Source organism: Dermacentor albipictus, chromosome 8 (genome assembly GCF_038994185.2).
Source record: "Dermacentor albipictus isolate Rhodes 1998 colony chromosome 8, USDA_Dalb.pri_finalv2, whole genome shotgun sequence".
Taxonomy (NCBI): domain Eukaryota; kingdom Metazoa; phylum Arthropoda; class Arachnida; order Ixodida; family Ixodidae; genus Dermacentor; species Dermacentor albipictus.
This window is the reverse complement of record NC_091828.1, coordinates 80,241,208-80,252,500: the sequence shown is the minus strand read 5'-3', so window position 1 is coordinate 80,252,500 and position 11,293 is coordinate 80,241,208. Positions and strand designations below refer to the sequence as shown.

General features: G+C 48.3%; 1 protein-coding gene across 3 annotated transcripts in view; it reads left to right on the top strand.

Annotated features, from left to right (window-relative positions):
• The window catches only part of LOC135898663 (uncharacterized), a 264,427-nt gene that overhangs the window by 210,690 nt on the left and 42,444 nt on the right, over window positions 1-11,293 (top strand). For all 3 annotated transcript variants that reach the window (XM_065427740.1, XM_065427739.2, XM_065427741.1), the window contains one exon: window positions 3,980-4,116. The gene's annotated coding sequence lies outside the window, so the exon portion shown is untranslated. The remainder of the gene's footprint in view (window positions 1-3,979; window positions 4,117-11,293) is intronic.

Here is an 11,293-nt window from a genome sequence, read left to right as displayed (position 1 = left end):
GGGCGCTTGCCTAAGCGAACCTCGTCGTGCCCTGGACGGACCACCGCTGAGCCCAGCGTTGCGTGCCGTGGCGTGTTGCGTGCTCCGTGCGATGAAAAAAAAAATGAAAGGAAAGGAAAGCGACGTGGCGTGAAGTAACAGGCACGTCCTCAACCGTTTCGACGCCGCGTCCGCGCGATGGGATGCGACGGTGCGAGCCTAGCTGCGCGGTGCCTGGCACACTGAGCGCGCAGGCGTCGCGGGTCACGAAGTTGACGGCGACAGGCACGACGAAGTGGTGCTTCGTACAGTTTGGTAAAAGTGAGAGGGAAAAAAAGATATTGATTGATTCGCCGGGTGTAGTATACCCGGAGGAACGCAGCGGCTACGTACGTACATTGGTTTGCGCACTGCACCAGCGGTCCTCTCACTTTCGTTAATTGGTTGTCGACGTCAGCTCACGTGGACCAAAAGAGTGGTGCCGAACATGGGACAAGAACGTGACGGTTCCTAAGGGGCTATAGAGAATGTAGACCATACTATACATATAATCATAGAAGGAAGGTCCGTGTAACTAACAACAAGAAACTATTTACTAATGTTCTCGGTGCGTTAGTAAAATAATAGCTTTTTTGTTCGCGGTAAACATGTTAACCTTTCTTTCTTGGTTATTTCCACCAGTTCCGCTAACACTTCTTTTTGACTATATATGTATAATTTCGAACAGAAGGGTCCGGTAGGCACGTAGTTTAGAAAACAGGCGCACACATGCGAAACAAGGCATGTTTACTTGCTTACGTTTCGGGACAGCCGCGGCCAAAACGGTGGGACGCGGCCGGGTCGGCAGAGGGGTGCAAGTGTCCCCCACCCTTCCCACCCAGTAGATACTCCTACGGTTCAAGTTACGTGAAACACCCTGTATATACTTCGCCCCAAGCTCAAGGCGACAAACTGTCCCCTGGCTCGAGCTGCCAGCTATACACTGGTCAGCGCAGGCACAGTTTATTTTTTTTCAAATATTTGCCGTAAATGGTTTTCAGTATCATTACTGCTTCACTCGCCTTGGATTGTGGTGGAGATGCGCATTCCCTGCACTCACCGCGACACCTGCGACGCCGCTGAGGCGCTCCTGATCGCACCAGCATTTCGAGACGCCTGCTAGCTGCCAGAGCTGTGTTTCTGCTCCGGAACAGGGTCCGTATTCACAAAACTTTCCTCAGCTAAAAGCGTTCGTGCCAGCCAGTAGTGATGTAGCACATATTATTAGCGAAGTCGATCAGTAAATGAAAGACAGAACTTACGGGCGAGAAGGTTTTGTGAATTCGGCCCCAGACGTTTCCTCGCCTGCCGCGTCGACCTTACCTCTTGACCCCGCGTATTCTCGGAGGAGCGGCGGAAAAGCTTTAGAACTGTGCCAAACTTCGCTATCATTTACAATGTTTAGCCCTGTCGTCGTTTTTTTTTTCGATAAACAACATGGTCATAATTATGCTTGTTGCGTGGCGTCGGCACCAATTTTTCCACTGTGTCGGGCCTCCACAATGATGCAGAGGACGGTGGCCCAGCATTTCGGAAGCAACTGTAGTTTTCTGTCTATCTTGTACATGTTTCCTAATCTTCTATACTTGCTAAGTGTAATTGTTTTTGCATGCCAGAAACGTGCCTGTATGCCTGTGCCAGTATGTCCGAGATAAAAAAATATGTGGCACCATTACTCCTTTAGCGATCTTTTTTGAAGGCCAGTAGGTGTGCCTGGGGCGTATACTTTAAGTGTGAGCGTTTCTTATCTAGAAGGCGATGCCCTGCGTAACAGCAGTTTCACAAAAGCTATGTGAGCTATCTTCCATACGGCACACACTAAGCTAGCAATCATCTTAAACACCGAGATACAGTAGCACAGTGAGTTTAGTTAAACGTCAGAGAAATTAACCTTTCTTTATGTTGTTGTTCTTTCAAAGGTAATTATTAAAATGGAACTTTTCGTTGTACCTTTATTTGCAGAAACTGTACACTATAGTGGACGAGCGTTCGCGTGTGCGTTCTATTATACACTGTCTGATCGGAGGCCCGATTGGACGGCGCTGTGGTTTCGATGGGCCGAATCGCAACGCATCCCAAATGCCATCGTCGCGCGAGCTTTCGCTGACGCTTCTCGGTTGCCTTTAGTGTGGGACGCTCTGCACCAGCCCTCTAAGCCATCGTCGCCTACATTGTGTCCAATCCCCGTCGAGTGTCTGCGGTCGATCGCACCTACGCGAGTCGTGCGCTAATTGCGTCGACGATCCCGACGGAGGATGCTATACTTTGTTGCAGCTGCCGCGGTGCACCGCCGCGTTTATCACACCTTTAGCTTTTCCTGGGATTAGGGTCTTCCTGCACACCCTCTTCTCTCCTCCCCCCCCCCCTCCCCACCGTTATCTTCTGCTGATGTGGTTTCCTGCAGCATTCGTTGATTAATCAGTGCCGCGCAGAGGTGGGTGCGCTTGTGAACGTTGTTCATTTCTTTGTGTGTCTGCGTTTGTGTTAGTCTGTGCGATTGTGTATGTTTGTGTGCGCAAGAGAGATAAAAAGAGTGCCTGCAGTCACGAAAGTGAAACGTGACCAAGCTATCGCGAGCGCGCGAAGTGGCGATCTCCCCATGGCCATTAATACATTCTTGCTCTGACATTGCCGCAGCGTAGCTAGAACTTTGAGGTACTCGTCACGGTTACATGTTTTATTTATTTATTTATTTACAGAGTACCTACATCGCCATAAAGGCATTACGTAGGGGGGAACAAAATACAACCAGTAATACAGAGAAGCTTTCGGACAGATATACTGACAAACAGAATCACTACAATAGCTGTTAGAGAAAGGCATACAAGTAACGTGAAACAAGCAGGTTCCAAGATATATAACACATACATTTGTTGTCGGTATTTCTTTTTTTTTTATAATGAGGAAGTAGTATGCGCTAACGTGCCCTTACCCATGCTGTATAGGTATAACTCGTGCTCTTTTTCTGCCACGCACCTGGTAAAACTGTGTGCGTACTGATGAAGAAGCTTCGTTACCTGTACGCCAATTTTACCACACTGACTGCGTTCCCTGAGCTCCTACCTAGCCAAGAGCCTCCTCTACCTAAACTGTATATGAACACTTCAGTATACATTAGTTGTGGTTCTATATCGTTCCGTACATTCCCGAAAAGCTTTATTCTGATCCGACTGTTACTTTTTATAAATTGTTTTGGTGTAGCGATTCCAATGTAAATAACGGACTCCCCGTAAAGTCAATCTGCGCGTGCTCTGAAGACAAGCTGGCTGACAAACATTCCGAGCGCTCGCTCAAATGAAGGCGGATTCCACAGACATCCGTGCACTGAAATTTCAGTGAATTAGAGGGCGTATTAACATCTACGAGGACAAATGAAACACTGCGTGGCTGAAAACGATGACGCGGCTGGATCCTTTATTCTTATTCGGTTATTCGTGTTTATAACAGTAGAAACGCCCCATAATAAAGACTTACTAGTGAAGGAGAAAGTTCTTAGGATATTAGTCGACGCTTAATCAAAAGTGTGCGAACGGCCCAGCTGGTGATGCGTGTTGTTTCAACAGCGCAGAAGTACACGAAGGATGGACAGAAAAAAAAAACAAAGACAAGCGCCAACAAGGCGCTTAATAACCGCGGTTTGTCTAATTAACGAGCACTCGTGTTGGTTAGTCGTGACTTGGTCATAAGGAGCGCGCTGAGAAAGCACCTACACATAAGAAATGAGTATATATACTCACAGAGAGCGTTCTGTATGTATTGCCTCGTTTTCCGCCAATGTTTTCTGTAAGTTGTCTACCTTTTAACATGGCCTAAATAAATACGGAGCCCTTCACTATACAGCGTGCCTAAACGACAAACTGCAGCCACTCGCGCGTAAAGAATACACGAAACCTGATGAAGTAAACCAAGTTGAGCATGTCGTCTCAGAATTCACGCCACTGCCGCCGTTCAACTCGTGCAGGGGAGACGCTCTGGCTGCTGTCCCACTCACCAGGCCTCTTCTGGGATGAGGCGTCTCGGAAGACCAGTGTCGTTGCAAGGGCGGTTCCAGAGGTCGTAGCAGCGCGCTTGGCGCTAAGGAGAGCCTATCATCAGGAGGTAAGGGCTGTACCTTCGCTTATATCATACATTTGCAGAGAAGTCGCAGCGCCGAGCTGGTTTCTTTTTCTTGTACTTTTTAGAAAGGACGATGGTTCACGCATTCTGTCGCGCGGTGCTTTTGTACTCGATGCCATCCACAATCTTTCGAGTGGATTTCTTTTGTTACATAAAGAAACAAACGCTGTTCTGTGCACCGTTGCGGAAACTGGGTCCGAAAGATAGGTGGAATGCTGGTACGAGAAACTTCACTGCCGAGCTCCCGCACCTCCTCGTGACGACCACGGTAGAACAAGCTACTCGTTAAGCGAGGACGAAACCGGGTTTTCTGCACCCCAGAGCTATATTGGGGCAGAGCTCCACCCCTGGAAAAGCTGGCGCTGCCTTCGGCGTGACGTCGTATGAGGGATCACGCGGAGACGGGGGCCGCGTCGGCTGCTATCGGAAGCGCCGAATCAAGCTCAAAACGAAACTTTAAAGTCGCAGCTGCGCTGCGGTTCTGGGGAGGTGGCGAGCTTTTTCCAGCCTCGGGTGTTTACAACACTTTCAAAACGCTATAATAGGTAGTGGCTGCCCTTGAAGGCGTGCACGTGACATGGCAGGGTACCGCTCGGTGCCGCAGCGCCGGACGTACGCAACGGAGCCCGGCGTCGGCCTTCATGCGGAGCCGCGGGTAAAAAAAAGCTGCGTAAAGCTTGGATCGCGAGACTTAGAACCGGCAATCAGCCATCGGCTACAACTCGGGTGCGGAGCAAGCGTTTCCTCGAGGAAGGTTGCTACTATGGCGTCGGGGCTACGATGTTCAGTCAGTAGCAGAAAGCGCGCACTGAAATGCTCGCACATGCGCGCTGCCTGGCTAACGTCACGAAACTTTGATCTATGAACTTGATGATGCTAGGTACTGGCAACCTCACTGGAATGGTAAGGGAACGGTAAGAAGCAGGTAAAAAAAAAGCCATGGCGTATGCTCAAGTTTGTGTTAACACAAACATGAACATGCTTAGTGCTAATTAGCACTAAGCAATGAATGTATACTCGATTAAGAAAAAGAAGTAGCGGGGAAATTGCTCGCTAGAAACACCGACAAACATACAGTGCGGTGCAACTTAAGAAATAATGATATTGAAACGTCCAAGAACTTGGAAGAAACAACAACAAAAAAAGAAAATATTGAATCGTCGCGACGGTGCATCACAAGTCGCCGTAGGCGTCGAAGTCCCTAGTTATAGCGATATTATTTTTTAACAGCTCTGATAGCGTCCTCGCAACAATGGTTGCTTGTGTACAGTCAAACGCTCATACGTTGCGGCCTAAAGCTCACGGCACGGTGCGAAATTGCGCTCGCAGCGAAAGCTAATCTTTGTGCGCGCTCATGCATGCATACGCGCAGTCGGTCGCCGCGAACTCGTGCAATCGCTGCATTGAGGCTTCATTCTGTTATGCACCATTTTGTTATACAGACAGCCCCACTATGAGAGCATATTTCACATAGTTTGGTCTCAGCGATTGCCTACCTTTCACGCAAGGGATCGGGGGGCTTCATTGCGGTGACCGCGCGCAGTGGGCGTTCACTGTCCGTATTCGGTCAAGAGATGGCGTCTGTAAACCACTCTGTGCTTCCTGTTTGCCCAGTATTACTATTTTGACAGCAGGTAACTTCTGTCTTTTCGAGGCTACATAACGAAATGTCCAGGAGTGCTCCCGCGTGGTGTTTTTTAAGGAGCGTCGGCAGCCAAAGCTATGAGGAGCACGTCGCTTTATCCCCCATACTACGCAAGCGACGCCCTTCCGACAGATGGCGACTCCTTGAGTCCTCGCAGCCAATACCGCTTCTGCTCACTTCTGAGGAGTCGTGGGTTGGTCACGTCATCGTCAAGATAATCGGCGCATTGGCAACAAGATCGTGGCAGATCAAGTGGAGGAAGGTTTGGGTGGGGGAGGGAGTAGTCGGTGCGGTGGGGCCAACCTAGCTGTGCCGACCAATGAGAGACAAGCTTGCCTGAGAAACCATCCCAAACTTCACAGTTTGGGGGTGTAATGCACAAAAAATATATTCACCGACGATTACGATACTCTTTATCGCCAAATCTGAGCGAAGGTCCATACGTGCTTTGATTTCGCGGTGTATTGATAGGCGCGGACAACGTCTCGTGCGGATCGTTGCAAATAGAGCAAAGTGGAGCGCGACTGCCTCGCTAATCAGGAAATCGCCGGAGCCAGCGCGTGAGTGACGCGTGGGCGCGGTTCACGGCAGCCACCACCGACAGACATCCCTGACCGACGTGCGCTACTCTGGCGCCATCTCGTAGCCATTGTCGCCCCACTACGCTTTTCTTCTCTCGCTTTCGCCATGCGCTCCTCCGCTCTCCGTCTCATGGTTCCGCTGCGCCCTCATCTCGGCTTCCTCGTGTCTTTCATCTCCCACTGCGCTCTGCGGTCGCTTTAATCTTTCGCTGTGCTCGTTCGCACGGTTACGCCGAGGCACGACACCGAGGCACGCCGACCCTCGCCGCAGGAACGGGCGCCTAAAGGCGTCGCTTTAAAATGATTTGTAACGTTCAGTTGACCGAGTTCACTTCACAGCCCCTACCTTCGCAATTTGAGTCAATAAAATGTGTGGTGCCATAGGGTCCACAGGATAATCTTCATCATACTTTACTATAGTACATGCAGAGCGAACGCACTTCCTAACCTTCTGCAGTTGTCTCTGCCTTGCTTCAGCTAACGACATCCTGTGCCAGCAGATTTCCTATTCTCAACGACACACGTGATGTTTTGCTTCCCTCGCATGCCATTTAATAGTGAAGCTTGCAGTCGGTTGCTGGTTGTTTTCTGTTGGCTGCCAATGTCTTCCGAAGTAGATAACAACTAAACTGTCCTAACTTGGAACAACAAAGATGTGCTTTGAACACAGCGGTAGCTACTCTTATAATCGTCCATTCAGGATAGAAAGGCCATGAAGTAAGGCGTCATGACAGCAATCAGCTCTGAAAGCGTTATTAACCTTCTTTTCTGAAAGTGACAGTCTATCTATGTATCAACACTTTTCGTGTCTTTGTGTGTTAATGTCGTCTCGCAGCATTATGTGTGGGTTATAGATTGTTTGGTGCGCTAGCTTTCTTTTTTATATTGATTGTTGCCGTTTAAACACGTTAACGAAATGTGGTTTATTGCCGGACCGTCTACTTTTTCAAATGACCTCATGTTATCATCATTTACTCAATGGACAATCTATTGTTTGTGGACAAGTCGGCAACACGGCACTTGCCAACAGATCTCATTTCATCGGAATGCATCAGTCGCAAACCGGGTGGCTGGGCGAGTGTTACTGACTACGTACCCGAACCCGAATAGCCAATTATTTAGGTAAGAAGTTATGTACCCGAATCGAGTACTCGCGTCACTGGATGTGTGACAATTCTTGGTCGATCCTCTGGAACTGGCAAGTGCCAGCGGGTAACTGCCCGAATGCACTTTCTTAGCAAGAGGCAAGAATTAAAGAAGTCGGCAACTCAAGCAGCCGAGTGTGGAGAAAGAAGTGAACAAAGTGTGACCCGAGCGTACTTCGAAGTAAGAGGGTTGGACTGCATATATGGGAAGAAGTCGGCAACAGAAAATTGAAGGCGTCAGCTATAGAGAAGTGAAGAAGTGTGGAGATAGAACTGAAGTAAACAAAGTGGACGCCTAGTTGAAATCTGGGATGAAATGGAGACATTGTAATGTTTCTGCAAGTAAAAGAAAAAGAAAGAAATCTTCGCTTCTCAGTGATTCCCACATATGCGCGGTATACGACGTTTACATTTTTCTATTGATGCTAATTCGAGCAGCCTATTGGTCTTTTAGTTGCATGAACGGCTGTCTTACGTGAAAACCGCATTGCGACGTTGTTTTCAAGGATAACGATAACTACTGGTCAATAAAAGAAAGTTTCTGCCACGTGCATTCTAAGCCTGTTCTTTTTGTTCATCTGGAAATTTCCCTTTGAACGATCCCCTGTATATACATGGCCTCGGTAGCTGCACTCTTCACAATATTCAAGGTGATATATGCCATTGATCACTTCCAGTTCTCTCGCTATTTTATTAAGCATTGTCCTAATCTTCTACCAGTAAATCAGCAAAGCTACCCTGAGACGTCCTTCGTCAATTGGTGAGCGCTGCTTAAAGAAAGAAAAAGAAAATGATACATCACGAACGCTTGCCAGCTCTCTCAGTTTTCCATCCTACCCTGAGCCTTTGACAGTTAAGGCGTTCGAACGTTCGTCCTTATTGATCTCCAGTGTCACTGAGCAGTGCCGTTAGGATCGAACTCGCTACATCGGTCTCAGCGGCACACAGCCACTGGGTCCTCGTGTATGCAGTTTCGTGCTCCGCAGCTGCATTCACGCGAAACGACCGGCAACCGGACATGCACGAAAGGACGAGGAAAGTGCGCGCAGTCCCGACGCAGAAATGTTTGGGCCATGATTGATTCCGAACATGCGACCGCGAATGCGTGCTGGCTCTTCGATTCCCTTGCGTGCCACCGGCTTCTGGGGAGGAGTTCGCCTGTACTCCCATCCCTCTTCTGTATTCATAAAGAAAAGGCATAGTTCCGAGAACAGGCAATAGCCATGGAACGCTTAAGCGAGTCCTCTATGGATATCCCCGAGCAGATCAATGGCACTTGGCATGCCGAACGGACGCCTGCACACCGCCTCGTTCACTGACTGCAGTACCGCGAACGCAGTGGAGGGTCACGTGAGTCGTTCGGGAGAGGGAACTTTTCAGCGAGCGTACGAGAAACGATAAAGGTCGAGCCCGTTGTGCGCCACTAACCCATCCGTGATTAAACGTTTAATGTGGAGCCGCTCATGGGGGGATTAGGGGGTTAGCTGTGGCCAAAAGGGCGATCGCTTCCTTGTGGTTCTATCTCCCAGTTCGCTGACGTCAGTAAAGTCGCTTTCACCGCGCTACCTAACGCCTATGAGGCGAAGCGTGGTGGGGTGTGGTTTGAGAGAAGAAGAAATAAAAATAAATAAATAAATAAATAAAGCGGAGTAATAAGGAGAGAGGAAGGGCACTACTAACTCGTAAATGTGGATGAAAATACTAGAAGCGATAATGAGGGCCTCGCGCGGGACAAGGCTTTCATTTTTTTATGCTGGAAAACTGAAAACCGTTCTGCCTACGGAAAACTCATTTCGACTGATCAGGTATATAGAAACCCTCTACAAAGAAAAGCGATCTTTTAACTTGCATCGCTTCTATTATCTGAGTTGTTGCGTATTCAGCTGGTTGCTTTTCTGTGTTGTGAAAAACAATAAATATGAATAAAGAATTATAAGATGTTATCAAAGAGACAGACAAAAGGAGAATAAACGGATGTGATCTAATAGTTTGCTACGCTGTATCCAGGAAATGAAATTCAGGTAGGAAAGATTTGAGAAAAGAAATAAAGAGGAAGAAAATCAATATTCCAGTCCAGTACACGGGTCTCGATATAACGCAGGTTTAGCGACTTTAAAAGTGCTGCTGCATTACTTAAAAGAAAGCTGATATTCCGATAAGTTGCGACTATGTGACAGTATGCGGTGCTGTATGTCTCTCTGTGTGACGAAATTTAAATTCTGTTGTGTTTTGGCAGACAGTAGGACAGCGTGCAAGCAAATGACGTCCGACAGTTCTTGCATTGGCAGATATATCCTGAATCTTAATTTATAGTCACAAATCACGAAGAGTGGAAGTTGACAGGAAACACCTCTAAAATGCCTGAATTCTAAGTGATATATACGCAATGTCTGTGTATCCTGTAATATTTGAAAAGCCGTACTGCTTGACATAAAAGCCAGTACTTCCTAAGGCTCTCGCAATAAGTGCATTATCAAACGCAGAGTTCATGAGTGCGGGCAAAACAATTATATTGGTTAGCCTCCAAGCAGAGAACCCAAAGTTGTTGAAACTGCTGAGGAAGGGAGCCCCAAAAAATGATTTATAAACACTGCACTGCAGAAGACTACTGCAAGATAAACATTACGAGCAAGGTGTCATGTCAGATATGGGTAGCGGCCGCTACATATAAGCAACAGTTTCTTCCCAAACACAGTTAATACCACAGTTAATAAATGACACCGGGTAGTCTGCACCAAGGGACACAGCCGTTGTGGGCTACGTGAAAGCTCCTGTGGGTGCTGTGGGCGCGAATCAGCATCCCATCACCGTGCTGATTGAGTCTTAATTTCCACGCCATTTGGGGACCCTGCGTCTCAAACTCGGGGGGCGCCATAGCCCAGGAAGCGTGAAAATACACGCCGAATGATTGCTCACTTGTAGATGCCTGCCGCAGAACTGATAGTTGGGCGAGTTGGTACGAATTCGTAGTGAAATATTTAGCGCGCACAATTGACAAGGACACAGTGAAGGGGGGGACACACAAGCGCTCGTGTGTCCCTCTTCACTGTGTCCTTGTCCATTGGGCGCGCTAAATTTGTCAATGCCTTTTGACTCCCGATGAGCCCCGGTTTGAGATTTTATGGAGTACTCCCACTACGGCCGTGTGGACTCTCTGAAACGCGACTGCGTCCGCCCGCGTCGACAAACGCACTGCCAAGTTACTTGGCTCTACGAATGGCGAGCGAGAAGCTAAATTTAGCCCCATTGCATCGGGCGCGGCGTGACAACAGCGCCATCGGTACGCGCGAAGTAATGCGAAGACGTGGGTTCGTGCCCCGTCTGCGTGCGTGCGGCCAGTTGTATTTCGCATTGACTTTTATTTCTGCCAATTTGTTATTTCTTTAATTCAATAATTGAGTACACCTAGTCTCCCCTTTGCTGCACTTGGTGTCTTTGTTTGTTGGCTTCTCGTGATATGGACTTGACACAGTCACTCAAATAGGTGCACCGACATGTACAAATCATACGTGACAGATATGCACACGCGTGCAACGAAGATGTGACTGATTGGATTTACGTAGACGTAGACGGTGTGCTCTGGCGGCATGCAGCGAAATGCGCCATGAACGTGTACATTCAAAGTATACACACGGAATTGCTACGAATGAGAACGGACGCATTGGCCTACCGAGATCAGGCAGGCCGTAAAAAAACGGGCTGTGGCTTAGCTAAGGTTAAGCCCAGGATGCGGAGCATACTAGCCTTTATTTTAACGCGACCGCGTTGGAGCTCGTGTCGCAGAAAAG